This window comes from Perognathus longimembris, chromosome 4 (assembly GCF_023159225.1).
Source record: "Perognathus longimembris pacificus isolate PPM17 chromosome 4, ASM2315922v1, whole genome shotgun sequence".
In the NCBI taxonomy this organism is placed as follows: domain Eukaryota; kingdom Metazoa; phylum Chordata; class Mammalia; order Rodentia; family Heteromyidae; genus Perognathus; species Perognathus longimembris.
In genome coordinates, this window is record NC_063164.1 from 83922687 (window position 1) to 83943585 (window position 20899).

Here is a 20899-nt window from a genome sequence, read left to right on the forward strand (position 1 = left end):
TATTTTGACAGGGAAATGGGTCATAAAGGTGTAAGTTGTTTGAGGGACACTGGTGGCTCAAGGCCCATAAGTCCTAGCTACTCAGAACTCTGAGATCTGAGGATTGTTGTTTGAAGACAGACATGCAAGTCAATCTGTGAGACTCTCTTTTCTAATTAATCAGCAAAAAGTTGGAAGTGGAGGTATAGTTCCAAGGGCTGAGCACCAGCTTTGAGTGAAAAAGCCAAGCATGAGTTCAAGGCCCTAAGTTCAAGCCCCAGTACTAACTGACAAAAAAAGTCAAAAGAACTCATGTAATATTTATAATGTGTACATTCTATGTATGCACATTGACTTTTAAAAAGGTAATTAAGGGATGGGAATATATGACTTAGTGGTAGAGTGCTTGCCTTGCATCCATGAAGCCCTGGGTTCGATTCCTCAGCACCACACAAACTTAAAAAGCCAGAAGTGGTGCTGTGGCTCAAATGGTAGAGTGCTGGGCTGGGGATATGGCCTAGTGGCAAGAGTGCTTGCCTCATATACATGAGGCCCTGGGCTCAATTCCCCAGCACCACATATACAGAAAATGGCCAGAAGTGGCGCTGTGGCTCAAGTGGCAGAGTGCTAGCCTTGAGCAAAAAAGAAGCCAGGGACAGTGCTCAGGCCCTGAGTCCAAGCCCCAGGACTGGCCAAAACAAAAACAAAAACAAAAACAAAAAAACAGCTCAAATGGTAGGGTGCTAGACTTGAGCAAAAAGAAGCTAGAGACAGAGCTCATGCCATGTGTCTATGCTCCAGGGCTGGCAAAAGAAAAAAAAGAGTAATAAAATATTGGACTCTAATTAATAATATGTATGCTATTTAAAGTATTTAGAGGTAAAATGTACTTGTACCTGAACGTCACTTTGAGACACAGTAAATGTAAGATAGACTGATGGATAAAGCAAACACAGCAAAAATGTTAATAACTGTATAACTGAATAATTATTACATTATCAAATTGGAAAATTACCAATTTTTTCCCCTGATCCTGAGGCATTGTCTCTAAGTTCCTTTTGCTCTAAGCTAACACTCTACCTCTTGAACCACAGTGCCACTTCCAGGCTTTTCTGTGGTTTAATTGGAGAAAAGAGTCTCACAGACTTTCCTGCCTGGACTGGTTTCAAACAGCGATCCTCAGAACAGATTACAGGTATGAGCCACAGGTACCTGGCTCCAAATTTTGTGTATGTGGAAACTGTCAAGATAAAAAACAAAAAAATCAGGCAGGGCTGGGAATGTGGCTTAGTTGTAGAGTGCTTGCCCAGCATGCATGAAATCCTGGATTCAATTCCTCAGTGCCAAATAAACAGAAAAAGCCAGAAGTAGTGCTGTGGCTCAAGTGGTAGAGTGCAAGCCTTGAGCAAAAGAAGCTCAGGGAACAGTGCCCAGGCCCTGCGTTGAAGCCCCTAGATTGGCCAAAAACAAAACAAAACAAAACAAAACAAAACAACCCCAGACCCATGGCAGATCTCTCAATAGCATTCTATATGTTAGAACAAATATGTTAGAGAGATGTCTAAGTATAAAGGGAAAACAAATTTTTTTTTTAGCCAGGAGTTTGAATTTAGGGTTTTGTACATCAAGGTTACCATTTGAGCCGCACTCACAGCCCCAGCTCAAGGTTCTGAGTTCAATCCCCAGTACCAATAAATATAATTTAAAAATTGTAAGTTCTGCATTGACTGGCTGTGTTTTTTGTTTTGTTTTGTTTTTTTGTGGGTTGTGGGGCTTGAGCTCTGGGTGCTCTCCCTAAGCTCTTCAGCTCAAGGCTAGCTCTACTACTTGAGCCACAGTGCCACTTCTGATTTTCTATCCTATTCCTGCTCACCTACCTTCACATTTATAATGTTAAGCATATTAAACAATAAACATGAAATGTGCTTGACTTTAAAAGACACAGTCGCTGGGGAAAAAAAATCACCAAAACTAAAACAATTAAACCTGATCATTATTTTTTTTCAAATCAACTTGAAAGTGATCCAAAATATCCTCTAAAATTTTTCTTCCTGTGGTCATTTCAACTTGCACTAAAACTTAAAACCACAAAGATACCATTTTCGTGTGGTTTCTTAGTTCTCTGGTAAGATCAAATTTTCTTTCAAGGACTATATCTATCTTTTTCAAGTCAGCAACAATACAGAATACAACTGGTAAGACTAAGGAAGGTGCTAATCAGCCAGGCAGAATATAAACAGTTAAATACTTGTTGAGGACACAACACGTGGAGTAACTCCTTCCCCTTAGAATTGAATCAGGCATAAAGGTTTTGGACTTAACTAAAGTCTTCCACTTTATTAGCCCTTCTTAGTTTTTTTTGTTCTCTAGTTGTGGTGAGTTAAGAGGGAATGACAGTGACAATACGTAACTTTATAATATCTCTGTGTGTGGAACCAGTTTGGTTCCTGTTCTCTGCCTAATACTAAAAGAGAAAGAAAAGCCAGGTGTGGTGGTAGGTTATGTCTACAGTTCAAGCTATATGTGCGAGTGTGTGAGTGTGTGTGTGGGGGGGAAGGCTGAGATCAGGAGGATTGTGATCTTAGGCAGGCCTAGGCAAAAGGAGAGCAAGCAATCATCTCAATCAATAAACAGCTGGGTATAGTGGTATACACCTATCATCCCAGCTATTTGAGAAGCACAGAGGATCAAGGTGCAGGTTTGCTTAGCCAAAATGTGAGACCCAATTTCAGCAATAATCAGCAATAACTAAGAAGGGAAGGGCTGCCAGGCGTCAGAGGCTCACACCTTTAAGCCTAGCTACTCAGGGGGTTGAGATGTGAGGACTGCTGTTTGAAGCCAGCCCCAGCAGGAAAGTCCCCCATGAGACTCTTATCTCCAATAAACTACTCAAAAAAGTTGGAAGTGGTATAGTGCTGGCCGGCCTTGAGCACAGAGACATAGGGGCAGTGCCCAGGCCCTGAGTTCAAGTCCCAGGACTGGCAAAAAAGGGAGGGGCTGAAGCCGAGTCTCAAGTAGTTGAGAAAATGCCAGCAAATGCAAGGCCCTGAGCAAAAACCCCAGTTGAGTGGTGATGTAGCTCACCTAGTGTAGCAAGCATGACCTGCTGGGTTCAATCTCTGGCACGACATACACAGACCACCAAAAAAAAAAAAAAAATCACATATAGGAGGAGGGAAGGAAAGTATGAAGAAAAGGCAGAGGGAAGGAGTAGAAGCTGGTAATCTGAAGACTGAAACAATTACAGAGACAAGCGTCCCATAGGAACAGGCTTCTGTCACCAGAATAGTTCAAGTAAAGGCTAAATGATCCTCTATATTTATTTTGGTGTTTATCAGATAATATAGAAGTGCTTGTGCAAAAGGAACAAGCCAGGTATTTTCCTGGCAGACTTCAGAAGTTGCATTGCTAGACAGATCTTACAAAATTATTAAAGTTAAATCAGATGATACATTTCAACATAAAGATTTACCAGTCTATATCTAAATGGAAGAAATGTAAAGAAAAATTGAAGATATCTTTTGGATTAACACTGAAAGACAGGAAATTCTTGATGTATGGAAGGTAAAGATCTGAAGCAATTCTGAATTTCAGTAAATAGCCTATTTTCACCTTCATCTACATGTGCTCCCATTTCATGTACTTCACTTAGTTCAACTGTTTGCTCAAAGTCAAAAACTGCCTACTCTAAAAAAATAGACCCTGTATCCAATTCATCATTAAATTCTCAACTCTTTTCCCAATGCAGTAATTTTTACCTAATATTATGATAGAGATCCATAAGGGCAAAGGCAGTATATGTGCGTACACAGGTACACAGGCACACACACACACACACACACTCACACACCCCTCCAGTATGAGACACTCAGTAAGTTCTCAAAAAATATTGGGTGGATGAGGACTAGGGGTAGGTTCAAGTATGAGGTAATGTCTGAAAACCCTGTACCATAAAAAAAATTAATAGATTAAGTACGGGTTGAATGAATGTTGAGTGAATCCATCCACATTCTGTGTAGTAGCAATCATATCACTTCAGTTTTGCAGATAAAATCAGTTAAAGATACCACTGTAATTATGTAGACATTTAAAGCTACAAATTTATCTTTTAGGATTTTGTTAGTCTGTTCTGTATTAAGGATTAATGATTTGAAGTCAGTAACATTTAGTTTTACCAGGGAAAATACATGCTAATACACCACTGACTAATATTATAAGCAGAATTTTTGCTGTGTTCTAAAGCAAGACTGGGATGAGGTGACAAGTTGTCTTAAAGGAAATTACTAGTCCTTCCATAACTTTTATCTTAAGGGTATGGTGGTAGACTAAGAAGAATGAGGCAGACAATGAGTTAGAGATAAGCCTAGGCTACACACAGGGATTCTCTTGGCAAAAAAAAAAAAAAAAAAAAAAAAAAATTAAGCTGGGTTCTGATGGCTTACTGCCTACTTACTAGCTACTCAGGATTCTGGCTTGAAACCTAGCTAGGCAGATAAAGCTGTGAGACTCTTATCTCTAGTAAACCATCTAAAAAACTAGTAGTAGAGTGCCAGTTATGAAATAAAGAGTCAAACAAGGATGGAAGGCCCTGAGTTCAAGCCCCAGTACAAGCAGAAAAATAAATAAAAATAAAAGAACTGGTAATTTTTAAAAACTGTATAAATACAAATCAGGTCTTAAATAAACACAACTATAATAAACCAATTTTTATAAAGTTTAGTATATTGTCATATTTAAACTTGCACTGAGGAAAAAGTAGCTAATCTAGGTTGACAAATGAAAATGAGAGAAAACAGCAGACTGTCTTCACAAGTATCATCTTGTTCCCTTTTTAATAAGAAGGGGTGCCATTATCTTCATTTTACATTTGAGAAACAAACTGAAAAGTTAATTTCAACTCACACAAAATCAAATCAGCTCTTAAGAGGCAATAGTTTCTTTCACCAAGGATTTTGAATTTCCAAATACACTTTGTATTTCTTTCCACTGGACAAGTGGCTCTTAGAGTGTCCTCTGAGCACCATTTTAGAATGACCAACACCCAAGGATCCATCGAGTCCTTTACTATTCATTTCTATCATCTGTGGTGGCTAAATTACCTATTCCTTTCTTTCTCCCTTTCCTTCTCCTCCTCCCTGCCTCTCTTTCTTTCTTGTGCCAGGGGTTGAAGTAAGGGCTTTGTGCTTTCCCTTTTTTTGCTCACAACTGGTACTCTACCTGTTAAGCCACACTTTCAACCTGACATTTTGCTGGCGAATTGGAGATTGAGTCATACTTTTCTGTTTGAGTTTGCCTCAAATTAAAATCCTCAGATCTCAGCCTCTTAAGTAGCTAGCATTACAGGTATGAGCTACCAATACCGGACTTTGGCTAATTATTTTTAAAAATGATCCCAAAACCTAGTGCTGGTGGCTCGTACCCATCATCCTAGCTACTTAGGAGGCTGAGTTCTGAAAATCAGTTTGAAGCCAGGTCAGGCAGGAAAAGTCTGTGAGATTCTTATCTTCAGTTAACCACAAAATGCTGGAAGTAGAGCAGTGTCTCAAGTGCTACAGCACTTGCCTTGAGCAAAAGGGACAGCACTTCAGGCCCTCAGTTCAAACCTCTATACTACAGTGTGTGCATGTGTGCACGTGCACACACACGCACACACAAACACATAAAATATCTTTTTTTTTTTTTGCCAGTCCTGGGCCTTGGACTCAGGGCTGAGCACTGTCCCTGGCTTCTTTTTGCTCAAGGCTAGCACTCTGCCACTTGAGCCACAGCGCTACTTCTGGCCATTTTCTATATATGTGGTGCTGGGGAATTGAACCCATGGCTTCATGTATGCGAGTCAAGCACTCTTGCCACTAGGCCATATTCCCAGCCCCTACAATATCTTAATACTGTCAAAACAGTAGTACTATCCAAAATGACCTACATTATTTTACATACTTCCTATGAAAATACAAGCTGATTTCTTTGCAGGAATTGCTAGGTCAATCTTAATCTATATGTGATAAAAGACACTCAGAATAACCAAATGAAGTTGAAAAAATACAACAGGACTGGAAGACTCACACATCCAAGTTACAGGTATGAACACAGTGGCTCCCACTTACAGACCCTGCTTTTCAAGAAGCAGGGTCCCAAAGTATCACAGTTCTTGGAAAGCCTAGGCAAAGTTAGTGAATCCCTATATCAACAAAACATTTGACATATAGGAAGTAGAAACATGTTTTCAGGGCAGGGGAAAGCACATAAATGAAGGGAGAAAGAGTGAACAAAAACAGTTGTTATAATTGATGTACATTATGTGAAAATTGAACTACATAACTTTGAAGGCAGGGATGGGAGGGGAAAATGGAGGAGAATGAAGAGGTGAAACTGATTAACATATTCTATTCATAACTTGATTTATGGAATTTTGACATCCTTATACAGCTACTTAATAATTTTTTAAATGCTGGGCATATAATGGCATATTCCTGTCATCCAGCTGTACACAGACACAGGAGGATTGTGGTCTTAGCTCACCCAGGCCAAAAAGAAAAGGGATGAAGATGTATTGTGTTCTTAATCTGACTTGCTGAGTTGAAATCCCTTTGTACAACTATTTAAAACAAAACAAAACACAAAAAGTTATATGGTGATATAAATTTGAAATAAAAATTTATAAGCAACAAATACAAGTCTATGATAATACAGTAATCATGGTGTAACTTAACAAACAACATGTCCCCTTCCTCCAAATTAGTTTGCTGATTTAATGTTATTTTTGTACAAAGGTATATAATTATTTTTTCTTCCTACAGATAACCAATAGGCCTAAAATATTTTTTGTTAATGCACAGCCTCTTAAAATCTTATTTTAGCCATTAACCAAACTGTTGCCAGGCTGTAGTTTACATGAAGCTGGGCATGTACTCAGTAGTACAGCATTTACTTGCTCACCATTTGTAAGGCCCTGGTTTAGTCCACTGGAGTAGGTGACATATTTTTCTATTTTACCTGAGAGGGGACTGAAAAGTAAAAACTCTAAGTAAAAGAGAATAGAATAAGATCTAGGATTTAAAGAAAGTCAAGCATATAACAAGAAAAAAAATATTTATTTGGGGGGTAAGTTTTTGTTTTTTTTTAATATGAAGACAATATGTAAAGGTAACAGTTAAAAAGCAACAGAAATGGCTGGGCACTGATGGCTCATGCCTGTAATCATGGCCAAGATCTATCATGGCTTAAGACCAGCCCAGTCAGGAAACTCTGTGAGACTCTTACCTTCAATTAACCACCAGAAAACTGGAAGTGACACTATGGCTCAAGTGGTAGAGCACTAGCCTTGACCTGAAGAGCTCAGGGAGAGCGCCCAGGCCGAGTTCAAGCCCCATGACTGAAAAATAAATAATAAAATAAAATAAAATAAAGAAGATCAGGGACAGCACCTAGACTCTGAGTTCAAACCCCATAACTGACAACAAACCAAAAACAAAAAATGGAAATTAAGTATATAAAATATATGAACAGCAGATAATAAATTGTGTTCACACATATTATTCAGTGTCTCAGAGGCAGAAAGGGTGTGCATTATCTGATAAAACACTGCACAAAATTTTATAAACAAAAAAAATGAACAGAATTTTACAGAGACTGTTTATTCATAAAACAGTTATCTTACACAGAGGCTTGGCTCAAGTGATACAGATAACAATTAATGTGAGTTTAAGCCTCAGTACCAGTTAAAATAAAACAAACTGGCTGAGAATATGGCCTAGTGGCAAGAGTGCTTGCCTCATATATATGAAGCCCTAGGTTTGATTCCTCAGTACCACATATATAAAAAAGGGCAGAAGTGGCACTGTGGCTCAAGTTGACAGAATGCTAGCCTTGAGCAAAAAGTAGCCAGGGACAGTGCTCAGGCCCTGAGTTCAAGCCCCAAGACTGGCAAAAATAAAATAAAATAAAATAAGACCAACTATAAATAAATGCCAATACTCTACAAGATATGTAATAGGTTGTTTTCTACTTGTTTTAATTTTTTGATAATTATAGCCACAGGAAATTACAAAAAATAGCAAAGTCTCATTTAAACTATTGGTTTGTATACATGTAAGAGATTTCTGTACAATCAGCCCACAAAAGTTATTTCTATAAGTTATTCAAACTAACGATGGTAGAAACTGAATTACTATACTTTAAATCCTTAGGTTAAACATTAGCAACTTACTGGCTTTAGGAAGAGTCAAGAATATAAATATGTAGATTTTTCTCCCTAATTTCTTTTGGAAGAAAGTAATTATATGGGGCTATAGATGGAAACAATATTTGGTAGGCCAGAGTAGTTAGATTATAAAAAGATCATAGGAAAAGCCAGGCACTGGTAGCTTACATGGGTAATCCTAGCTACTCATGAGGCTGAGATCTGAGTATCCCAGTTCTGTGAGACTCTTATTTCCAACTAGCCAACAAAAAGATGTAAGTGGAGCTGTGGCTCTGGTGGGACAGCTAAAAGCTCAAGGACAGTGCCCAGGCTGAGTTTAAGCCCTAGGACTGGCACAAAAACAAAACCAACAAAACAAAATACAATCACAGAAAAAAATTTAAGTTAGTGTGAATGTTAATGTGAGACTAAAAACAAGTTAAGAAGCAGATCACAATATAATAACACATCTCTTTTTTCAATCCTCAGGCAAAGACAAATACAATTAAATTTTGGAAGCTAGCAGCTTCTGGTAATCTTAGCTACTCAAGTGGCTGAGATCCAGAGGATCAAAGTTTGAAGTCAGCCAGGAAAGAAAGTCTGTGCAATTCCATTTTCAAAATTACTGACAAAAAGTTGGGCTGGAGGTTTAGCTTTTGACTCTACCACTTAGCCAGCAGAGCAGAGACAAGAATTTAAGTTCAAACTTCTGTAGCAGGGGAGACAAAAAAGAATTAAACTTTGGAGATGATACATATTTATATGCATCATATTTATATCATCTTATATTTATATCATACATATTTTATATTATTTGTATTATACATATTTATATCATCTTATCACATAAAAATCAAAATTGTTTAACTGCATAATGCCTTCCTAATTTGGGAATCAAAGGTACCTTGAAAAATTTGATTTGATTTTTTGTACATTTTTACATTATCTAGTGATGGAGTAAAATATTATTTAATTTTTTTAAAGTTTCCTATTATACAATGAAAATCAATATTCCTTTCTTTAAAATTATCACCTCAAGTTTAGTTATTAAAGCTGTAACTAGACTGGGCATAGTGGCTCAAGCCTGTAATCCTAGCTACTCAGGAGGCTGAGATCTGAGGATCATGGTTCAAAGCCAGCCCAGGCAGAAAAGTTCCTATGAGACTCTTATCTCCAAATAAATGACTCAAAAACCTGAAGTGCAATTGTGGTTCAAAATGGTAGAGCACACTTTGAGCAAGGGACAACTCTCAGGACCTGAGTTCAAGACCCACAACTGACAAAATTTTTAAAAAGCTATAACTAATAAGTTATCCTCATAGTGTGACTATTAAAAACAAAGCACTAATTCTGTGGTTTGGTGCTGAAAGAATAATTAGAAAATTTTATCATCATTTGTAACCACACCTCTATGACACGATTGCTGGATATAGTTACAACAGACCATTAAGAGTGTTAATAGGAATATTTCCTACTTCAAATAGCAACAATGAATTATAAATCCATCAAGCCTTAAGAGTTTTTTTTTTGGCCAGTCCTGGGCCTTGGACTCAGGGCCTGAGCACTGTCCCTGGCTTCTTCCCGCTCAAGGCTAGCACTCTGCCACTTGAGCCACAGCGCCACTTCTGGCCATTTTCTGTATATGTGGTGCTGGGGAATCGAACCTAGGGCCTCGTGTATCCGAGGCAGGCACTTTTGCCACTAGGCTATATCCCCAGCCCCATGCCTTAAGAGTTTTTTAAGAATAGGGAAAATAATGTATTGACTGCCATAAACTTCCTTGTTTCCGAGAATTAAAATTTAATCTTAACTCAAATGAGTATAACTCAGTATTCTCACCTGCTAGTTCAAAAGAAAATGTTTCATTACTTGGGAAGGGACGACCACACATGCCTTTCAAAGACTATTTTGAAAGGCTTATTTCAATTTTACTCAAATTTCTACTGCTGTCACCAGGTAAAGCCTCCTCAGAAGAGCACCCAATCGTTCGGGTTAATACTTACAGGCTCGCCATAACATTATTCATCTCTGCTCATTATTCAGCAGAAAGCAAAGGTACACTGAACCCTGGCTAGGTATTATTTCAAAAGCACTTCATCTAAATAAAACTGTTTCCATTCTAGCCTTAAATTGGTTTAGCTGTACAAACTCAAGGACACCTTTATGTATGAAACCCAGTATACTTTCAAAAGTACTTGGGAAGGGAAAATGTTTTTTGGCATGTTGCTTCATAGAAAAGGAACATTCAAATATTGATAATGATAATTTAAAGTGAAGAGCAACAAAACCAGAGTCTGGTATGTTCTCATGAATTTAAATGACTTAATTTTAATTCTACATTACAGATCTCAATTGTTTCCTGCCTATAGCCTAGTATCACAATGAATATGATAGCAACTATGTAAACTAGATCTTGAAGCACATCAAATAAATAAAATTTAAAACATCACAAGTTTTCCACTACAATACTAATTATACTATTATTATAGATAATCCACTTAAAATATATTCTACAAACACTTCCACTACAGTTCAAAGACAAAAAGAAATATTCCATAGATACTGAACTCTTCTGTATCTAATGACCAATTTCCCGTGTACATTTTGGGTCAAAATTGGCTAGCTCCAAACTCAAGTTATTTAAGTCACTATACAAATCAATATTCCCATAGTACTCAATTACAGAACATGTTTTGCCACAATAATACTCTGTGAACATTAACAACAGAATTATTCTATAAATAGGAAAATAAACCAAGAAAAATTTAAAAATTTACTTGCACAAATTATGTATGCATCATATGCAATGCTAGGAACTTTACATGTTAGCTCTAATCTTCACAGATCCAAAAATTAACCATTAATCTCATTTTACAGATGAAAAACCTTAACTAAGCCTCTGGTAGTCAGTCAGAGCTATATAGAAGCCTTCAGGTCCATAGCTAGTAAGAGAATGTAGAAGACTTCTATATTTTCATAACCCCTTTCATGAAGTATAAAAGTATCCACTGTGTGATTTATCAATTAGTCATCCAGCTTTGGAAAATATGCTAGGCCATATATGCTATAGGCTCTTCAAGGGGTAACAGAAAAGCATATAATCCAAGGCTATGTATTACATTTTAATACATATCCAGGTTATCTTCCTGGTTCTGTATGTATGGATCTATTTCAATTCAGAATCTCTACTTGCATTAGTTAAGAGATGGGAAGATCACTAAGGTGGTATAGTTTTCTCCCATCATGAAGAAATGGACTAACAGTTAAAAGATCAGATATTTTTTCAGAACCCATTTACTCTGGCAACAAGTAAACCTCAGATATAGGCTTCTCTATAAATGTGACCACTGCAGACCAAAATTCATTCAATTTAACATCTCCCACGGAAAAGAGTAGAGTAGCTCCATACTGCTGACAGCACAGGCCTATAATGCTAGCTACTTGGGAAGCTTAGATCTGAGGATTGAGGTTCAAAGCTAGCCTTGTGGAGATTCTAATTAGACAGTAAAAATGCAGAAACTGGAGGTGTGGCTCAAGAGGTAAAACACCAATCCAAAACGTTGAGGCCATGATTGAGTTCAAGCTCCCTAATCTCAAAGAAAAAAAAAATAGAAGGCAAAAAGTGGTACCTGAAAAGATCACAATCAAAATCTGATGAAGTTTATCAGAAAATGCACTAAAGTTACCCAAATATGCCCAATTTCTTAAAAGCGAAACTGTGAAATTGGTAGCCTACTACATTATCGTATTGATTCAAATATAATATACGGGGCTGGGAATATGGCCTAATGGTAGAATGCTTGCCTCATATACATGAAGCCCTGGGTTCCATTCCTCAGCACCACATATATGGAAAAAGCCAGAAGTGGCACTGTGGCTCAAGTGGTAGAGTGTTAGCCCTGAGCAAAAAGAAGCCAAGGACAGTGCTCAGGCCCTGAGTTCAAGCTCCACGACTGGAAAAAAAACAACAACCCAAAAAACAAATACAATATACATGTGAACCTCAAGTTTGACTTTATCCTTTTGGGAGTGTGTGTGTATGTGGTGCTGGAACCCTGGGCCTCACACTTGCTAGGGAATGCACTAACACTGATCAAATGCTCTCGTAATCAATAAAATTTAAGATAAAAGCAAAGGGATTCAAGGTTATACTGCATACTGTAACCTTGGAGACACTTGTTTGCCAGACAATTTTATTAGAAAAATAATTTACTATTTTACAAAGCCTTACGATTTTGCCTTATACCAATTCACCAATTACTGAGTGGCTTCTACTACCCCAGGACAATTATAAATGGGGCCTTAGAATCCCCACAATTTAAATTCCTTCATAAAAGCCAGATACAGAGCAAGACTTAAAATATAATAAAGTGGCACTTCTTTGACCCTTAACAAACAAAACTCCCAAAACTTTAAACACATGAATTTTTTTTCGAGGGAGGGAGAAGGGGGTATATATAGCCTAAAGCCTAAACACCTCTGTGAATCTGATCTCCAGGGACCGTGGCACTAACAAGTCATTCAACTTTAAATTTTCTCACTGTGCCTACAATGTGACTACAACCAAAAGCCAGTTGCAAATCTTGTACATATTAATTTCACCAAACCGGGTGGCCAAGTCTCATTTTCCTTTTGGAAATTCTCCGGTGTGAGGCCGGGGAACTGCGGCCGTCCAGCGGGCCGGCAGCCCGGGGCACCCGCGCCAGTCACCGAGAGCAGAACCACGCAGGCAGGGGCACCCGCTTTGGTCAGGCCTGCGGTGTGCGGCTGGCTCCCCAAGTCTCTGGGGCTGCAGGAGCAGCTGCAGCGAGCGGCAGCAACAGCCATAGCAGGGACTCGAGAACCTTTCCCTCGCCTCCTCCGCTAGGCCTCGAGGGGTTTGATGTTCGCATGGCCCCCGGATGGGGGCGGTGGGCACAAGGTAGCGGCGGTCCCTGCGGCCGCAATCGCGGGCCAGGAGAGCCCGCTTCTCTCAGAACCCGATCTCCCAGAGGGCTGGCAGCCGCAGGACAGCGGCGGAGCCCGGGCTGGACAAGCAGCTCCTCTCACACACATCCCTCCGCAGCCTGGCTTCGGCTCCGTTAGCGCTACCGGTTGGCGGGCGGGGGGAGGGGAGCGCGGCGCGTTATTCCCGGGGAGCTGAGGGAGGGGGAGGGGAGCACATCTCTTACCCGCGTTACTGAGGAGGAGGAGGAAGAGGAGGAGGAGGTGGTTGGAGCGCGGCGCGGCGGGGCGACGGCGGGGCTGGGTGGGTGCAAGTCAGAGTCTTAGGAAAGGGAATTAACCCCATCACCAGCCCGGACACCGGCTCCAGCGGCAGCCGCGGCGACAGAATCCCGCCCCTTCCCACCGCGCACTAGTCCCGCCTCTTTGTTCTCTTTGAGGGGAAGTCAACTCCATCATAGGCTGTACGTCCGTAGAGTGACATGAGCCACATCCAATCAGACTTGAAGGCATTGCTTTCTCTCCACCCCCTTATCTCCTCCGGGGCCGCAGGCGAGCTGGGCCATCCTCAAGGGAAAAGGAACCAATCTGTGGTAAGTAACCGCCTTTGAAGGACTCGAATAACAACCAATGAGAAAACTAGGAGGACAGCCATTTTGCCCACTTGTAAAAGGGCCACCTTTTCCCACGAGTTGGATCCAGAGGTGGGGGAGTTCCGGGAGTTTTTGACTAGAGATATTGGAAAGAGCATTTCTTTAGGGAGCACTTGTACTGCTTTTTAGGGATAAAGGAACATTTCCGTTCAGTGTAGGGAGAAGTGACGAATACTGCTAAAGAGTCTGGATTCTTCTCAGCGGTAACGGGCTCCAAGCCGAACACCTGGTTTCTGAAGCCTCAGAGGCGGAGGGCGAAGCGAATGCGCTCTTCGGCCTGAGCGGACTACACTTCCCAAGGGGCCTTGCCTCCGCGCCTACCGTTTCCGGTATACTTCCTGTGAGGCATCAAGGGAATCGTAGTTCCGAAGAAGTATGCTGTCTACTTGCCAAAGGATAAATTTTAAATGATTTGGAGCTAATGGTCGCAAGTGAGTCTTTTCTTCCCAACTGAGGGATGGTGGAAGGTATAGAGGGATGATCATGAATTTCCTCAGAATCTTATAGACTAGATTATATTGCTGGAGCTGAATTCTTATTATTTGATGTTGCCCCTCCCCTGGAACGTCACTTCCGCTCAGGGGCGGACACTTCCCAAACCTGTGGCGGGAGCTGGAGATTCTGCAACAAGTAGACCTGGTGTGGTGGTCCAGAAGTGGTGTGTCGGGAAGTAGGCTGATTTTTTTGCTTTTTGTTTGTTTTTGTGTGGGAGGTAATAAGTTGAGCTGAACTTAATTGCAGTTAAAAAATGGATATATTGGTATGGGGATCATTCCTAATCTTCTAATGCCATTTTCCATCCTTTGTTTTCAAGCTCAGAAATCTGAGGTTAATCTCCGTTTGCTCATTATTAAACTGCAATTATATGTGTATATTTGTAAAGGGTACCTCAAATTACCTTTTGCTACTGTTTTGGAGACTGACTTTACGTTTTTATTTTGAACTAACTCAGAAGCTAGGCTAACTCCTCTGACTTTTAACAAACTTTTCAATAGAATTTGGAGGAGGTAGCCACTCTTGGGCTCTGGGTTGATAATCGTGAACTGACAACCTCTGTACCCATAATCATTATGCCACCCCCTTTTGCCTTTTCTTCTATCGTATTTACTGTGCTAGGTGAGACTTTGGAAATAGTAGTTTCAAAGATAAAATCCCTTGTTGAAAGTAGTGAACAGAAATGATAAGCAAAATTAGGGGTAAAGTTACTTGTTCTATTATTCTCCTTAAATTCAGTCAAATCTTATGTGGTCTTTCTCTGTTTCATTTTATTTTCTGTTATTCTATCTTTAATTGTATTTTTCTCTTTCCATTATTTTTTTCTAAGTCTGTCCAGTATTCCTGGGTGTTTATGTATCAGGTAGATGAGAAACTTACCTGTATTTGTTTTTCTTTTTGCCAGTCCTGGGGCTTGAACTCAGGACCTGGCCACTGTCCCTGAGCCTCACTGTGCTCAAGGCTGGCACTCTACCACTTGAGCCACAGCGCCACTTCTGGCTTTTTCAGTGTATGTGGTACTGAGGAAATGGACCCAGGGCTTCTTGCATGCTAGACAAGCACTCTAGCACTAAGCTATATTCCCAGCCCTTATCTGTAATTTTTCTAGAGATAAAATTATAACTCCAGTCTCTTTTGTAGTTCTCTTACTTTGTCTCTTGCTTTTTAATGATTAGAATCCTTCTATCCTCTCATTCCTTTCCTTCCTCGTTCTCTCTCTCCCTCCTTCCCTTTATTTTGTGCTTGGATCTGACCCCGATAGCCTCATGTGCACTATAAACAAGAGGTATATCATATTTTCATATTTAACTATATTACTACCTGTATTTAATAATTTAGTTTTCTAATGCTTAGTTACCTTTTTGCTTTCATAAGCCCTCCCTCCCAGTCAATAAGCAGAATGATGACTATATTTTTATTATTTCATCTGAGCAATAAATTTTAATTAGTATTTTTGTCACAATCTATGAGTATTGTTCTACTTTTAATTTATCAATTAAATTTTTTTTTGTGGTGCTACAAATTGAACCTAGGACTAAACTTCACTCCTACCCTCAGTATTGTTTCTTAGTTGAAAACACTGGGGCTAAGTACAGTTAAAAAAGACGTTAAGCCCTAAGACCCCTAATCAATACATTTTGGAGCTGAAATTCAAATCCATCCTCCTGATTTTTAACTCCTAATGATTACCATGTTTCTCAAATATTAATACCTTTCTGTGTTCCAGATACATAATGAGAAAGAAACATAAAAATCTCTCCCCAAGACTCCAGAAATAGTGATGTAATCACTTCTTCTTTTAAGTTGCCATTTGTCATGTACAAATCATGTTCTTAATTATTTAAAAATATTGGAAAGTATTTTTTAAAAGGTGTACTCAATTCTATTACTCAGATACTGTAGTTTATAGATATCTCTACTAATTGAAACTCAACAATAGGTTATAAGTTCATCTGAATAAATGCTGATATTATTTTGATTGCTACCTGTATTTCATTTTATAGCTTTTATATCAGTTCCCTGCTGCTGTATGTTTATGTGTTTTTCAGTTAAGAATTTTCCTGTTACTATGGTAAAAACAAATTTACCATTTCAACCATTCTTCAGTGTGACTATTACAGTAATGTTAACTATATCCCCTAATTGATCTCTAGAATGTTTTGTCTTGAAAGCTAAATTTCTGAATTCATTAAAAAACTTCTCTCTTTATCCCACAACTGACAGTCATTATTAAGTTACAAATTCTCTGTTCATAAATAATTTTTTAGAAAGGATATGCCCATCTTCTTTACTAGTAACATTGTCTGGGAAAACCAATTTCCTATCTTTTACTGTATCCAAACCAATTATGAAAAGTAATGTCTCATTAATTTAATTTGTATCCTGCTGAATTCTATTATGAGAATCTTTATATTGCCCATTGGTGTTTAGTCTCTTTTGAGTAGCCTGATAATATCTATCATTGTCTCATAATAGTTTCAAACAAATTACTTTGTAGCCTAGTGCTGGTGGCTCACTGCCTGTAATCCTAGCTATTCAGGAAGATGAGATCTATGTAGGTTTTTATCTACATTTAACCAGCAGAAAACCTGAAATGTAGCTGTGGTGAGCTCAAGTGGTAGAGTGCCATCCTTGAGTGAAAAAGTCAAACTAGAGTGTGAGGCCATGAGTTTAATCCCCAGTACTGGCGCCCATGTGTGCACATGCACATGCGCGCATGCACACACACACACACACACACACACACACACACACACACACACACACAACAGAACAAACAAGAAATTACTTCGTACTCATTATTTGTCATATATTTGTCTGTACTCGTATCTTGGAATTTAAAATTTTGAAATTATTAATGCTGTTTCCTCATGAGAAAAATTAAATGATTGTAGTGCTATAATCTGTCATTTCCTTTATAGTTTTTATTTATTTATTCTTGGCAATCCTGTAGTTTAAACTCATGGCCTTTTAGTTGCTGAGCAGCTTCCCTACTATTTGAGTCACTCCACCAGTTTCTTTTTTTTTTTTTTAGTTTGCGGATCAGAAATAGTTTTCCTACTCCAAACATAAGAAGCTGTTTTACATAAAATGAAAAATCTGAATTCTAGAATTGTTTTTCTTTTTTTTCTGGCATAAAGAACAAGATAAGAATACATTTTATATGAGGTGCTGGTGATTGACTTTTCAAATGGTAGGCTGGTACTCTCACTAAGCTGTTAACTCAGCTTATATTTTTTTCTTTTCCATTGTGTGTGTGTGTGTGTGTGTGTGTGTGTGTGTGTGTGTGTTTGCTCAATGTTGACGCTCTACCATTGAGCCATATCTGTATTTCCAGCTTTTTGGTGGCTAATTGAAGGTAAGAGTCTCATGGATTTTCCTACTCAGGGTGATTTCAAATCTTTTTTTTTTTTTTTTTTTTTGCCAGCCCCAGGCCTTGAGCTCAGGGCCTGGGCACTGTCCCTGAGCTTCTTTTCCTCAAGGCTAGCACTCTACCACTTAAGGCACAGCGCCACTTCTGGCTTTATCTGTTTATGTGGTGCTGAGGAATCGAACCCAGAGCTTTATACATGCTAGGCCGGCACTCTACTGGTAAGCCACATTCCCAGCTCTGGTTTGGGATCTTGATCCTTAGGTCTCAGCTTCCTGAATAGCTAGGATTACAGGCATGAGAAACATGTGCCCAGCTGTCCCATGGCTTCTTGGGCTTTTAGCATACCCATTGTCTTGAGTTCTGTTTACATTTTGAATATAATACATTATGTATTCCAGTTGAACCTGATTATTTCTGAATGCTTTTGTTTAACTTACTAATACTATTTTAATCCAGTAGTACTTCACAGCCTTTTCTAAGTGCTTTGAAATTCAGCATGTCTTAAATCTTAGCCCGTATATATACCAGCAAATCTGTTTTTCCTCTCTTTAGTCTCTTTCTCACATGTGTATTTGGTCCAAAAATACTAAGGAGAAGTATTGGATAATCAGGATGATAGACCAATATATCTAGGATTCATTCCTTACGCCATTTACCTTGGGAAGATTAGTTGACTGTCTGTGCTTCATTTTCCATATCTTTAAAATTAAGATGAAGTCACCTTATCTCAGAGGCTTTTGTGATTATTTAAATGACTTAGTATACATAAAATTCTTGAAATAATGCCTTTCATATAATAAGCAGCTTGCTCTTTATTGATACTCTTTTGTCTGTTCATCTGGCTCATGACATGCTAGACTGCTGTAGGAAAGAAAGAGACAAAATAGTCCTTGTTTCCTGACTTTATGAATGCATTTCAACAAGGGAGACTGTATGAAGAAACAAAAATTCAAACAAATGAGTAAAACTATTTGTCAATTATAATTAAGGAAACCAGATTTTAAGGAAATGTGGGGAAGTCTAGTTGAGAAATGTTACAGGGATTCAGATGAGCATGATGTTAGTGGGGGATAGGTAATAACAGTGAAATTAGGAAAATCTGAATAGTTTTAAGAGATATTTTAAGAATAATGAATAATAAATAGACTCAATTTGGTGTTTTAAGGGAGAGGTTAAGAATAAAAGCCAGGATTCCAGTTTGGGGTTTGTTGTTTGTGGGACTGAACCCAGGATTTCGGGCACCCTAACACTTGAGCCAGGCCTCTAGCCCTTTACTTTTACTTATTTATTTTTTGTTGTGTGGTCCTGGGCCTTGAATTCAGGGCTTGGGCACTGTTCCTGAGCTTCTTTTGCTCATTCTACCACTTGAGCCACAGTGTCACTTCTAGTTTTCTGGACATAAAGGTCTTATGAACTTCAATTTTTTGGCTGGCTTTGAACCCCTGACCTCAGATCTCAGCATCTAGAATAGCTAGAATAACAGGTATGAGCTACCAGCACTGGGCTTTTGTTTTGGAGATCAGGTCTATCTATGCTGATGTGGCCTCAGACCTCCTTAGTAGCTGTGGATATAGGCTTGGAATACCATCTTCCCAGCTCAGGTCACTGAATTTACATGGTTTCACTTTTTATTGAAACTCTTGGCAGGTAGCTTGTAAATTTGGTGGAGAAATCAGGATTTCAATTCTGAACATTTAAGCTGTAGATGTCTATGAAGCATCCAAAATGTTAAGTAGGTGATAAGATATAGAAATCTGAAGAGAGAGATGGTATGTTGTATTTTCTATACTATTTTTGGTAGTCTTCTAAAAGATTATCTTTGCTTTTTACATCATTCTATTAATCTCCACAAGGTAGTCTTTGTAAAATAGCAGTTTGATTAATCTCTAGGAATGGCTAAATATAGTCCAAACCACATAGGAGGACATTCTTAACCTGGCCTGCGCTTCCTTCTTTAGCACTTGTGATAAGCATCTTACTCTTATCTTAGGCTATAATAAACTGCTTAGAATTTTCTAAAATGTTTGCCTTCTCAAATACAGTTGCTAGGGCTGGGAATGTGGCCTAGTGGCAAGAGTGCTTGCCTCTAATACAGGAAGCCCTGGGTTCAATTCCCCAGCATCACATATATAGAAAACGGCCAGAAGTGGTGCTGTGGCTCAAGTGGCAGAGTGCTAGCCTTGAGCAAAAAGAAGCCAGAGACAGTGCTGAGGCCCTGAGTTGAAGGCCCAGGACAGGCCAAAAAATAAATAAATAAATCAAATACAGCTGCTATCTTCTAAGAATATTCTTATCTTGATTCTCTGCCTGGGAATTTCACTCTTCCTTTACAGTTCAGCCTAACAGATCTTTGAGGGAGTTAAGTAAGGTGTTCTATGTGACAAACATTTATTTTAGGTGAAGGCTTTGTTGATTGCTTTCTCCATGTACAGAATGAATACTTTTATCATAGTACTCATATGGTTAGGATTATCTTACTCATATGTAGTGGTTATTTGTATATAACTCATTTTTCTCTTTGATTGGGATGGAAGTGAAACTATGCTGGCACAAATTCATCTTCATGTGTTTAATACCTTCTGCAGCATCTGGAACATAATTAGGTATTCTGTATTTGTTGAATGAGTGTTTTGAAGAGGCAGTATAGGACAGTTACAAAAATTCTGACTTAATTTACACTGGTATGAATTCTAGGTCTTGTCAAGCCATGTGTAAATTATTTGATGTTTTGGGAGCTCAATTTTCTTGTCTTAATTTAAAAATAACAATATTTAGTAAGTTCTTTGGAGCATTATGCGATTTTCTAACATTTCCTTACATGATTCCTCACAGAAGGCGATCACCCAATGAGTGAGTTATTTTTATCATTTTGAAAACATTTGCTTGTGGAATAAAAGATTCTAGTCCTTGCTTTTAAAGTAATTGGGTATTAGTTATGGTAATTTAAAAGCCCTGTGACAAGTGAGTTAGAAAATGTTATATAATTCTGTATTTGTTGAAATTGATGTATTATTTTATGATATTCAGTTTTGCTGATAAAACATGATTTTAATTTATTAAATTTAAGTTGTAATTTACTGTTAGTCTCTAGCTATATCAAAATAGAATATATGCTGTTATATAAATATATACTGTTATATAAGTATAAAATATGTCAAAATATGAGCTACATTCCCAACTCTTAGTCAAATCTGCAGTGACTGTGTAGAAACACAGCACTGATATAAGACTTTGAGTAGAGTTGGCACTGTTGCTTCATGCCTGTAATCCTAGCTA

The 20899-nt window shown here is 38.6% G+C and overlaps 2 protein-coding genes across 17 annotated transcripts in view; one reads left to right on the plus strand and one right to left on the minus strand.

Annotated features, from left to right (window-relative positions):
* R3hdm1 (R3H domain containing 1) overlaps positions 1 to 13521 on the minus strand; it is a 157923-nt gene extending 144402 nt beyond the window's left edge. For 10 of the 11 annotated variants that reach the window (XM_048345568.1, XM_048345557.1, XM_048345561.1 and 7 more), the window contains exon 1: positions 13330 to 13494. The gene's annotated coding sequence lies outside the window, so the exon portion shown is untranslated. Of the gene's footprint in view, positions 1 to 13329 lie in introns of all 11 variants that reach the window. The other variant, XM_048345563.1, reaches the window with a different exon arrangement.
* A 252-nt stretch (positions 13522 to 13773) lies between these two features.
* Zranb3 (zinc finger RANBP2-type containing 3) overlaps positions 13774 to 20899 on the plus strand; it is a 207078-nt gene continuing 199952 nt past the window's right edge. For 3 of the 6 annotated variants that reach the window (XM_048345569.1, XM_048345573.1, XM_048345575.1), the window contains exon 1: positions 13774 to 14186. The gene's annotated coding sequence lies outside the window, so the exon portion shown is untranslated. Of the gene's footprint in view, positions 14187 to 14348; positions 14426 to 20899 lie in introns of those variants that run through there. The other 3 variants (XM_048345571.1, XM_048345572.1, XM_048345570.1) reach the window with 3 other exon arrangements.